Consider the following 13,037-nt stretch of genomic DNA (forward strand, 5'->3'; position numbering starts at 1 on the left):
CCATTCCATAATGATAATTTTACTATTTATACCCTACACATCTTACTGGGTTGCCCCAGTCACTCTGGGCGGCTTCCAGGGACGCGGACTTAGAAAAAATATTGGGGGGGCCCCGGGAAAGCTCATGAATAATAAATAAGCTCATGAATATGCAAATAAAGTGGCTCCGGCCCTAAATAGGGCAAGCCACGCCCCCCAGCCAGCCGATTGGCTGGCTGGGAGGTGTGGCCAGTCGGGATTCCCCTGTTCTCGCGGGATTTCCGGCCGGGGCTCTCTGATTAGGGCGCGCGGCTGGCTGGCTGGCGAAGGAGCAGGTGGGGAGGAGGCGGGGGACGGCGGCGGCGCTCTGCTGGAAGGGCGCCCGCCCGAGATTATTGGGGGGCTGAGCCCCCCCCCAAAATTTTTTTGAGGGGGCTCGAGCCCCCTCAAGCCCCATGGAGTCGGCGCCTATGGCGGCTTCCAAGGTATTTTATATATGAAACATAATAAAACACTAAACATTAAGAAAACTTCCCTATACAGGATTGCCTTCAGATGGCTTGGGGGTCAGATAACCCCATACCCTCTGACATTTCTTGATGAAAATAGGGACAGCCGAAGAATTTATGCTTTTGAATTATGGTGCTGGAGGAGACTCTTGAGAGTCCCATGGACTAAAAGAAGATCAAACCTATCTATTCTGAAGGAAATCAGCCCTGAGTGCTCACTGGAAGGACAGATCCTGAAGCTGAGACTCCACCTCATGAGAAGACTCCCTGGAAAAGACCCTGATGTTGGGAAAGATGAAGGGCACAAGGAGAAGGGGACGACAGAGGACGAGATGGTTGGACAATATTCTCGAAGCTACCAGCATGAGTCCAACCAAACTGCGGGAGGCAGTGGAAGACAGGAGTGCCTGGCGTGCTCTGGTCCATGGGGTCACGAAGAGTCGGACACAACTAAATGGCTAAACAACAACAAGGAAAAGCAGGACATTCCGGGATCATATCAGAAACGAGGATGGCTTCTCTAAATTAGGAACATCTCTGGAAAACAGGGACACTTGGAGGCTCTGGAATTGCAGGACGCTCGTAATTGTCTTTGGGGTCCTTAGAATAAAACTCACCGCTCAGATGTGGCAGCTGAGCCCACAAAGCGAGAACTTCCCTGAGAGATTCTATTTACTGCTATTACACCCCCCCCAGCTTAATATGTGAGGCACAACTTGCCCCTTCAACAGGGTTTGAAATTAGCAGGGTGCCGGGTGCATTTTGCACCTAAAGATTCTCCATTTGCGAGCACTTCCCAAAGTGTGGGTGCCATTTTGTGCTCTGACACTCAAGGATTACTGAAATATCTTTGCTTTTAAGCCTCAAAGTATATGTTAAGGACAGACAATATGTTAAGGAGTTTAACAATAAAGAGTGTTTTGAAAACTGAAATACGGTACCAATATTTTTATCACTAACACCAAATTAAACACGTATTAACAATTTCTGTTAAAAATGTGATATTAGCATTGTGTCACTTACGTAAATCATGTATTACGTAGTTCATGCTTATCAAAATAATAGATAGAAAGTGTTGCCGACACCCACCCCCCAAATGGCAACTAGACATTCTGTTTTGGCACCCACAACCCTGGTCTCAGGAGCCATTTGGCTCCTAGGTTTACTATCCCAGTTTCTAACACTGCCCCCCAACAATGATTTTATTATTATTGCTGGCACATGCAAGCATTTCCTTTCCTGTTTCTCCAACAAGCAACAATTTAAAATAAAAATAAAAATGAGGATTCCACTTGATTCAGCACCCTTCCTTTAGCAAAACCCTTCCCCCCAGGCTGGTGTGGCTGTGGTGGATCCATTAAGGCTGAAAATCCAATATAGTTGCCATTTCACGGATGTTTCCGTTGCTCTGCTTCTAGCTCGCTCGCTCGCTCGCTGCCCTCTCCCTCCCCTTTAGCTGTCCTTTGGGCACATTTCAAGTCCCTCAGCAGATATATTCATTTGCCCGGCTTTCCCGTAAGTGGCTGGCAGAGTTCTCAGATGGGAGGGGGCCTGGCTGGCGGCTGGCGGCAGTGGCAGGCAGACTAGAGCTGCAGGGAATGGCAGATAGACCTCTCCGAGAATGAGTGATCTCAGAAATGTCCACCACTGACTGTCTGCGTTCCTCCTCAGAGCTTTTGTTTCAGGAATGATTAATCTGTTTCTGTGTCCGCATCACATCATGCCGACCTCATAATCTGTCCCAAGACAAATTAGAGTGGTGGTACCATTAACATCAAAACCATCAGCAGCGCCAGGAAAGTGGGATTAGCTTTTATTATTAGCGTGCACGAAGGGCCCGTGGTGTTGTGATCAGGGTTTTTTGGGAGGGAGGGAGTGCTGCTGTTGCTGCCACTGGTTTTTTAAAAAATCTCCCCCCCCCCAAAATAATTACAGTGGTACCTCAGGTTACATACGCTTCAGGTTACATACGCTTCAGGTTACATATGCTTCAGGTTACAGACTCTGCTAACCCAGAAATAGTGCTTCAGGTTAAGAACTTTGTTTCAGGATGAGAACAGAAACCGGGCTCCGGCAGCGCGGCACCAGCAGGAGGCCCCATTAGCTAAAGTGGTGCTTCAGGTTAGGAACAGTTTCAGGTTAAGTACGGACCTCCGGAACTTAACCTGAGGTACCACTGTATTTGGTTTTACATATTCAAATTTACAATCATACCACAACACATCCAAAAATACAATATTCCAACAAATCTCTAGACTTTCCCCTCCCCCTCCGTAGGTCCCATTGTTAAGCCTTTTCTACTGCACCTTTTATAATAATCCAAAATCTTATATCTCCATTGTGTCCATAGTTCTCGTTAAATTGCAAGCATTATTGAAACCCCACTAACGGTTTTAGCTGTTTACAGTGGTGTCCAAGGTAAACTATTTTAAATCTTTATTTTACATCTTGTTGTGATTTATGTGGAAATTGTTCCATTTGCTTGTGTGTTTTTTATTGTTTATGTTGTCCTTATGTGTCATTTTCATTTTGGTAAGCCACCTTGAGCATGGTTTGACTTGTGGAAAGGCGGCATACAAATAAAATTATGCATGTATCTAAGAGTTTGGGATCCTTGCATTAGTTGTTTATGACTTCAGATCTCCCCAGGCCATGATGGTTGATTTGTGTTACTGAGACACCCAGATAAGACTCTGCTGGAAGGTTGCAGAAAGAGGATAATGTGAGACAAGACACATTTAATTTAGGTCCTGAATTATCTCACATTCAAAGCCTTCTTTGGCTTTTGTCTCAGGCTTGGCATCATTACCCTGAAGGAGCGTCTCCATCCCCATCATTCAGCCCGGACACTGAGATCCAACACCGAGGGCCTTCTGGCGGTTCCCTCATTGCGAGAAGTAAGGTTACAGGGAACCAGGCAGAGGGCCTTCTCGGTAGTGGCGCCTGCCCTGTGGAACGCCCTCCCAGCAGATGTCAAAGCAATAAACAACTATTTTACTTTTAAAAGTCATCTGAAGGCAGCCCTCTTTAGGGAAGTTTTTAATGTTTGAAGCTGTACTGTTTTTAATATTCATTGGAAGCCGCCCAGAGTGGCTGGGGAAACCCAGCCAGATGGGCGGGGTATAAATAAATTATTATTATTATTATTATTATTATTATTATTATTATTATTATTATTATTATTATTATATTACCCAACAGCAAATGCCAAGGGGCCAGCAAACCTGCAGAGTCACCCTAGCTGTTGCTGGCACCTCTTCTTTCTTTATTTATGTGTGGTCGGGGGTTTTTTTTTGGTACATGTGTAATTTAGGTCCTGGCGCTGAGAGCAGTGTTAAGCTGGCTGGCGGGTGCTGCCTCCATCTTAATCCCCACAATGCACTTGGGCCCTGCCCCTGGCAGTGTCATTCTGCAGCGCTAAATGGGGGCCCAGAGGCCTTGTGTGGGAATTACTGGATTTACTCAAGTCTAACGTGCCATCGGATCTCAGTTTTCAGAACCTTGAAACCCCAAAAAGTAATTGCTGGCGAATGTAAATGGGCCATCAAATCTATTGTGCACCTTAATTTTTGCAACACAATTTGGCCAAAATAAGGTAAGGAGGTGAGCATCAGATTCGTGTAAATATGGTAAGATAGCCAGCAGGCCCACTCAACTTCCCATGCCCTGTCTCAGCATCATCTTCTGTGGCGATCACTCGAGGCGAGTAAGATTGTCTTCCATAAACACGGATTTAGCAGTGAGTCTGCAAGTGACTGCGGAGGCCAATTCTGGATCCACACGTCCTTCCACAGTGGGGACATAGGTTTCCGGATGAGAGCTGATCAGGGTGAGGGTTTGCCAAGCATGCCTTCCTCTTTGCACGTTTCTCCCTATCGTCCTGAGTTTGAGCATCTTCAAAGCCCATGGCACCTTTGGTAAAGGCTGTTCTCCAATTGGAGCGCTCACAGGCCAGTGTTCCACAGTTGTCGTGTTTATACTACATTTTTTAAAGATTTGCCTTGAGAGAGCCTTTGAACCTCTTTTGTTGACCATCAGCATTAAACTTACCATTTTTAATTTCTGAATAAAGTAGTTGCTTTGGAAAGACAATAATCTGGCACCCAAACAACATGAGCAGTCCAACAAAGTTGATGTTAAAGGATTATTGCTTTGATGCTGGTGATCTTTGCTTCTTCCGGTACCCTGGCATTAGTCAGCCTGTCTTCCCAAGTGATGTGTAAAATTATTTGGAGACACCGTTGATGGGATATTTCGAGGAGTTGGAGATGGCGTTTATAAGTGGTCCATGTTTCACAAGCATACAGTAAGGTTGGTAGCACAATAGCTTTGTAAACAAGCATTCTAGTTTCCCTGCGAATGTCCTGGTCCTCAAACACTCTGCACTTCAATTGGGAGAAAGCTGCACTCGCAGAGCTCAGGCGCAGGGTAGGATACTACCGAGAGAAACATGGGGTGGTTCCCATCAGCAATGCCACTAGCCTTCATCACCATCCTCTGCCACTCATCCCTGTTACTGCCCAATAAGCTTGCTGGAAAGACCAGCAGAGGACACAAACCTAGAGTTGGGCCTACACTGTCTCTATTCTTATCCCGTTTATCTCACATCCCCATCCATGACTTTTGCTCATTTAATTTGTTTTCCTCCCCACCCATTCCAAATTCTGCTACCTTCAGCTGCTTTAAGATCTCCCCCTCTCGCAAATGATTCATCTTCTTTCAAATCTTCCTTTAAATGTATGCGACAACAGCAGCACGGATGCTACTAGCCCAGAGATGGAAAGAAGAAAGAGTCCCTACCAGAGAGGAATGGCAAACTAAGCTGATGGACTACACTGAAATGGCAAACTGGAAAGCTCAGGAACCAAGAGGACCAAATCTTTAAAAAAATAATGGGGGAAATTTACGATTTATTTAGGAGACCACTGTAAGCAGATGAAAACATTAGCAGGATTTTAATCTCACTTGTAACAAAAACTGGATAAATATGGATGGAAACAAAATATAGATTATGAAATAATATGCAGTTGAAAATGTTGACAATAGGACCCATGTAGGGGATGGAGAGAAGTCTCTAGATTCAGAGAAATGTGTCCTTTTATTTAAAATGCATCTCTGGGTTATTTGTGGGGCATAGGAATTTGTTCATTTCTCCCCCAAAATATAGTCCGGCCCACCACATGGTTTGAGGGACGGTGGACCGGGCCATGGCTGAAAAAGGTTGCTGACCCCTGCTTTAGAGCATCAGGAGGAACACAAGTTTTCCACCCCTCATGTAACAACAACAACAACAACAACAACAATTTATACCCCGCCCATCTGTCTGGGTATCCCCAGCCACTCTGGGTGGCTCCCAACAGAATATTAAAAACATGATCAAACATTAAAAACTTCCCTAAACAGGGCTGCCTTCTGATGTCTTTTAAAGAGAAGAAAGCTGCTTATTTCCTTCACATCTGAAGGGAGGGCATTCCACAGGGCAGGCGCCACTACCGAGAAGGCCCTCTGCCTGGTTCCCTGTAACCTCACTTCGCACAGTGAGGGAACCACCAGAAGGCCCTCAGAGCTGAACCTCAGTGTCTGGGCTGAACGATGGAGATGGAGACACTCCTTCAGGTATACTGGGCCGAGGCTGTTTAGGGCTTTTAAGGTCATCACCAACACTTTGAATTGTGCTCGGAAACATACTGGGAGCCAATGCAGGTCTTTCAGGACCGGTGTTATGTGGTCTCATTCAGTAAATGTTCAGGAAGGCAAAATCAGCACCAGCTTAAGGAAGGCTGCCCCAACATCACATCGCTTGCCAGGCGATGAGATCAGCAGTACCAGTGGAACTATATTCTACCTCAGCCGATTTTATAAACTGCTCTTGAGGAGGGATATATTTTAGTGTGTGTCTCAAGCAGCCAGGGAATAAGAACTGTAATAATAGCAAGGGCAGAGTTTTATTTTTTGCTTGTCTTTTAATCTGCGGCTGTCTGGCTCTCTCTTTGTCTTCAGCACTTCCTGCTGATGAGGGATCAGATCTCTTGGGTTCTTTTTTTTTTGAAGCTAAACTCCATTAATCATTAAGAGCCAGAGGGGTTTGCAGGAAATGCTTGGCAATCTGATTACCCAGCTTGTTCTATGCTTGCTATGATATGACACCCACCCACCATCAAATCTTGGGCACATTTGCTACAATTTCTATACTTTCCATGTTCAGAATGCTTTACAATGTTGCCACCACTTCCCCCCAGGAAAACCCATTTAAATTAAATTGAGCCAAGATAAGTAAATATGCATATGCATATGCATTTTATTTGTAAAAAAAATATGTATTTGATTTTACAAACAAAAAGTTATAACAACAGCAAACACATATATTGAGATTTATCTGTGTCTCCCAACTTCCCACTATTGGTCCAATTGTCAACATCTTCAACTGCATATTATTTCACAATCCATGTATTGTATCTCTCCATATTATCCACAGTGTTTGTTACATTACAAGTGTTATTAAAATCCTGCCAATGTTTACATCTGCTTACAGTGGTCTCCTAAATAAATTGTAATTTCCCCCCATTCTTTCTTAAAGTTTTTGTCTTCTTGGTTCCTGAGCTTTCCGGTCAGTTTTGCTATTTCGGTGCATTTTTGATATCTCAGCTGACAGAGATTGTACGGCTCAACATTCCAGGGCAGAGAAGTTTGATTTTTCTTACAATATAAACAGGGCTGTGTTCCCATGGCATGCCACATATGAAATAGGTTTTGTTAGATCTCAAAATATTCCAGCTCTTGACGTTACTCGGCTGTGAGGCTGGAAGGCCCCATTAAATGGCCATCTACTCTGTATCTGGCATTAATTAGATATCGGCAACCTCAGCAGGTGGTCAAGAACTGGACAAACCCCTCCAGCTATTTTTTCTCCCCCCCACCTCTTCCTCCCTCCCCACCCTCCGCCCCCCACTGAGAGCACTCCCTCTGGCAGGCTGATGGATTGTATGAGTGGTGTTGCCATAAGGGAGTAGATTTCTATTTCCCCCTTTTTGTGCCAGTCAGAGAGGTATTAGGTCTTCTTCTTAATTTTTGCAACACAATTTGGCCAAAAGAAGGTAAGAAGGTGAGCATCAGATTCGAGTAAATATGGTAAGATAGCCAGCTGGCCCACACAACTTCCCATGCCCTGTCTCAGCATCATCTTCTGTGGTGATCACTCACAGCCGAGTCAGATTGTCTTCCATAAACACGGTTTTAAAAGTGAGTCCATAAGTGACTGTGGAGGCCAATTCTGGATCCACACGTCCTTCCACAGTGGAGACATAGGTTTCCGGGCGGGAGCTGATCATGGTGTGGGTTTGCCAAGCGTGCCTTCCTCTTAGCACGTTTCTCCCTTTCGTCCTGAGTTCGAGCGTCTTCAAAGCCCATGACACCTTTGGTAGAGGCTGTTCTCCAATTGGAGTGCTCGCAGGCCAGTGTTTCCCAGTTGTCGGGGCAGTTACACATGATCCAATTCCTAATACTGTTTGTGCCTGGGAGAGAGCGGACACACTGTTCTGTTGCTTCCTGTTGAAATCCTGTATCTTTTGCAAACATTTGTGCTATGTGGGGGCGCGGGGGGGCGGGCATGTCCTACTTTTGCTGTGCTCTAATATCAGACTGCCCTCTCTAGAACAGTGTTTCCCAACCACTGTTCCGCGGCACACTAGTGTGCCGCGAGATGTTGCCTGGTGTGCCGCGGGAAAAATTCGGAAGATTTTTTTTTTAAGTCAAATTTTCGATTGGGGCGCCGTCACTAGATGACCCCTGGGGTTCCCTCCCTCCCTCCCGCTCTGCGCCTCCCTCCTCCTCCTCCTCCTCCTCCTCCTCCGGGGAGGCCCTTCCTGGCTCTCGGCCAAGGCTTGGCGGCTGCCACTCACTCACTCGCTCGCCCACCCGTCCCTCCATCCCTGCACCCGGCCTCTCCCCCTCCGTCCCCGGCGCGGGGGCTGCCGGGATCCGTAGTCCCCTCGCCCTTGGGCTCCGTGCCCGCGCGGGGTGCGCAAACTACGTTTCCCAGCGTGGCCTGGCTGGCCGGGTGTTTTGTTTGAAGCGCTCTTCTCCCGGCCATGGAATGAGCGCAGCGGCGGCGGCCGGGCGGGCAGGGGCTCTTCCGCGCAGACCCCGCGCAGCCTGCCTGCGCCCCCGCGGAGATCGGGCGGCAGGATGGAGCCCGGGGATCCCTGCGGAGGCGGAGCGGTGGAGGCGGAGGCTGCCCCCCAGGTAGGGCTGCGGCGGGGGGTGTTTTATTTTTGCAATGCTGCATCCGCGCCGGAGGGGACGCATCGGACCGCGGGGAGACCCCTTGGCGGGTGTGCAAGGCAATGCATGCGTGCAGGCGTTGCATGGAGTGCAGTGCAATGCAATGGCAACGCAGCGCGCTGCATGCATGCCTGCAACTTCCACCGGCGCTCCGGACTTGGCAGGTGAGGGGGGTCCCCAGTGGGCGGCAGAGAGAGCCGGGAGGGCGAAGGGGAGCCGGGGGGGAGCAGCGCTGCTCCCCGAGCCGAGCCTGGGGGGAAACTTCGGCGTCGTTGCGCCGGGTGTTGGAAGCGGAGGCTGGCGGGGGCCCCTCACCTGCAAAACCTGGTCGCCTCTCATATATTTCGTGCATTGCATTCATCGCCCGCTTTCTCCTCCAAGGAGCTCCCGGGGGCACGCGTGGTTCTCCCCGTGTTATCCTCGCAACAACAGCCCTGCGAGGTGGGTCAGGCGAGTGGCCCAAGGGAGCACCCAGGGATTGTCCTGGCCAGGTGGGGTGATTTGAACCCTGCTCTCTGCCCGGTCTTCGTCCTCATTTAGCCCCCACATGTGCATGACTGTGCATGACTGAGGTTCCCCCCCCTCGTCTTGGCTATGGTGTGAGTCTGTGCTGTTAATTAATGGGGTTCTGCCTTCGGAGAAGATGAGCCAGCCCTCAAGGAGGTGATTATGTAATTTGCTAGCAATTCATGTCCCTCCTGGTGTGACGCTGCGCGCTGACGTCACGGGGCTGTAATGGTGGTGTGCCTCGAGATTTTTTTCATGAAACAAGTGTGCCTTTGCCCAAAAAAGGTTGGGAAACACTGCTCTAGAATGACATTGAGGAAGCATCACAGAATTTCAAATAAAAGTAGAATGATGTGTAGAGGATCCAGTAAGAATCCACTGCCAATGCCCTATGATTGCATCAATGACATATCACAGAATACCCCACCCCTGCAAAACAGATCACGTGACATGGCGGACGCACACATTTAATGGCAATGCGCATCAACTTGGGGGGGGGGCTGTCAGTTTGCATTTCTTAGTGCAGAAAGTATTGATCTGATGTGCAGAGATCTTTCCTATTCTACTTAATTCAAGAGGGTTCTGGAAGCTTCTCTGTGTGAAAGAAACAAGAAGACAGTTCATGATGTTTGGGTTATTCCTTCAGAGAAGCGGAGTACAGCTAATTTAAACTAGTTATGTTATCTCTTCTGTCAAGGTCATGCTGACTATAAAAGTAAGGCTAAAAGGAGCCTGGGTTTCACTTTCCCTTTCTATCTCTTTTCCTTCTGATGTGGTGCTCTGTATATAGTGTTAAGGTTTAGTCTTACACCAATCCTGAATGTGTTGGATTTGTGACCATGATGCTCATTTGCCTTCAGTAGCAGTAAAGCTCTGCTGGATGAAATATGATTGCCTCTGGTCTATTTTTTGGGAATCCTGCAACGTGTTTGAAGTTTTACTCTGCGAACTATACATTGGAATCTGCTCTGGATCAATATTGAGTAGAATTTCAATGACAGGGGCAGCCCCCTCAAATATTTCCTTGGGGGAGCCGAAGGGACCTAGGTCCTTAGGAGTTGGCTCCTATGACCCCAGTCCCCCAAAAAACACCAGTATGGAGGGGCTCTTAAGGCTGTCATCCCATACAACAGTAGTGGCTAACCTTTTTGAGGTCAAGGGTAGCATAAACCCAAGGCCAACCCTACTGAGGCTGCATATCAAACCGGGCATGGCAAACAACAACAAGTGCCCCTTTTCTGTACTCAGTTCTTCAGCAGTAATGCTAACCAACTGGATTATTATTTCATCAAGAAATAATAATCCTCGCTTTATTAATTTATTAATTCCTCGCTTTGGAACTGTTATCACATATACTTTTGAGAAGGGAGTCTCCAGGGGCCACTAAAAACCTTTTGGGGTGGATGGATTTAGCCTACACTCGAGTAGGACCCTGGCAGAGAGACATGCCCGACTGGCATGTTCCCTCCCTCCTGGTCGATCGTTCAGGAGCTTCAAAAGCTTTCTTCTGCCCAAACAACACAGTGACCGATGCCAACAGACACCAGCACGCTTAGGGATCCGCAGAATTTGCGCACCTTGCGTGACAGACCTCAGCAACTCAGCATTTTGGCTAATCTACTTTATTTACATATAAACACACACGGAGCACTGCAACATGGCTCCCTCTCTCTCTAGCATCAGACAGCAAAAAGGAAAAGAACAAAGGACAATAGTCCTACTTCACAGAACACAGTAACACAAACATCCTGTCTCCGTCACTTTCCACTGTGTGGAGTCAAAACATATACCGTCCTGTGATAGACAACAATCCCATGACTGCAATCATGGAGCAGGAATTCTAACAGCTAGCCCCCCCCCAATATACACAACTGCTCAGGAGTAACTTTAAACAAACTACAGTTCCCAGGATTCTTTGGTGGAAGCTATGGGTGGCGCTGTGAGTTAAACCACAGACTTGCCGATCAGAAGGTCGGCAGTTTGAATCCCTGCGACGGGGTGAGCTCCGTCCCTGCTCCTGCCAACCTAGCAGTTCGAAAGCACGTCAAAGTACAAGTAGATAAATAGGTACCGCTTTGGCGGGAAGGTAAACGGCGTTTCCATGCGCTGCTCTGGTTCGCTTAGCTATGCTGGCCACATGACCCGGAAGCTGTACGCCGGCTCCCTCGGCCAATAAAGCGAGATGAGCGCCGCAACCCCAGAGTCGGTCACGACTGGACCCAATGGTCAGGGGTCCCTTTACCTTTATAACTGTTTAAAGTGGTATGTTACTGCTTTTTAACTGTATAGTGCAGTTGGAGACAGTGAGACTTATTAGAGCATATGAATCATCAGATTGCACTGTTAAGCCTTGGAGAGAAAACACTGGCTGGGAGGGGGAAACTGAACTGTCAAGGAACCTTGGGAGGTGAAGCAGCAAGAAGCATTTGCCATGGGCATATGTGTGTCTCTTGGGTGGAAGAAAACAAGGACTATTGGTCAGGGAGAAGCAGCAGCACTGAAAGGGCTTCTGTAAAGAGGTGGTAAAAGCTTTCTGGGAAATGATATATAATGAATTAAAGAACATGTTTAAGAAAACTTTTACTGTATTAAAAAACCAGGGGCTTTTTTGTTAGGTATAAAATAGGTGAGGAACTACCAAAAGAAAATAAAAGACTATTTATGTATGCAATGACGGCAGCAAGGATGCTTTTAGCCCAGAGATGGAATGAAGAAGTACCGACCAGAGAAGAGTGGCAGACCAAATTGATGGAATAGGCAGAAATGGCAAGATTGATGGGAAAGATCAGAAGCCAGGAAGACCAAGTATTCTTAAAAGACTGGAATAATTTTGTAATATATTTAAAAGGCCGCTGTAGACAGTTGAAATCATTGGCAGGGTTAGAATGACCCTTGTAAAGTGAAATGAACTTTGGTTACTATGATTATATAATAGATTGATAACAGTAAAAGATTCAGGAAAACAGATTAAACTTTTTGAAATGAAACCCACGGAGGGAGGGAAGGAGGTCTGAAGGTTTGAAAGAACCTTTTCTATTCTCATGTTTTGGAATGGTTATGGTTATTGTGTATAACTTTATATAAAATAATAATAAAATACTACATGGGGGGGGGAGAAAAAGAAAGGGCTTCTGTCAAAGTTTTCTGATGCAGCTCTTCAGCTCCAAAAAAACTAGCCTCCCAATATATATATGTGCGTGGAGCGGTGGTCAGGAATGATAATAATAATAATAATAATAATAATAATAATAATAATAATAATTTATTTATACCCCACCCATCTGGTTGGGCCTCCCCAGCCACTCTGGGCAGCTTCCATAAAAACCAAAAATACAGTAAAATATCACACGTTAAAAACTTCCCTGAACAGGGCTGCCTTAAGATGTCTTCTGAATGTCAGGTAGTTTATCGCTTTGACATCTGATGGGAGGGCGTTCCACAGGGCGGGCGCCACTACCGAGAAGGCCCTCTGCCTGGTTCCCTGTAGCTTTGCTTCTCGCAATGAGGGAACCGCCAGAAGGCCCTCGGCGCTGGACCTCAGCGTCCGGGCAGAATGATGGGGGTGGAGACGCTCCTTCAGGTATACTGGACCGAGGCCGTTTAGGGCTTTAAAGGTCAGCACCAACACTTTGAATTGTGCTCGGAAACGTACTGGGAGCCAATGTAGGTCTTTCAAGACCGGTGTTATATGGTCTCGGCGGCCGCCGACTACGATATGATATGATATGAGATTTTTAAAGAGGTGTCTTGGCGTATGGTTTG

Source organism: Podarcis bocagei (genome assembly GCF_964188305.1).
Source record: "Podarcis bocagei genome assembly, chromosome: 2".
Classification (NCBI taxonomy): domain Eukaryota; kingdom Metazoa; phylum Chordata; class Lepidosauria; order Squamata; family Lacertidae; genus Podarcis; species Podarcis bocagei.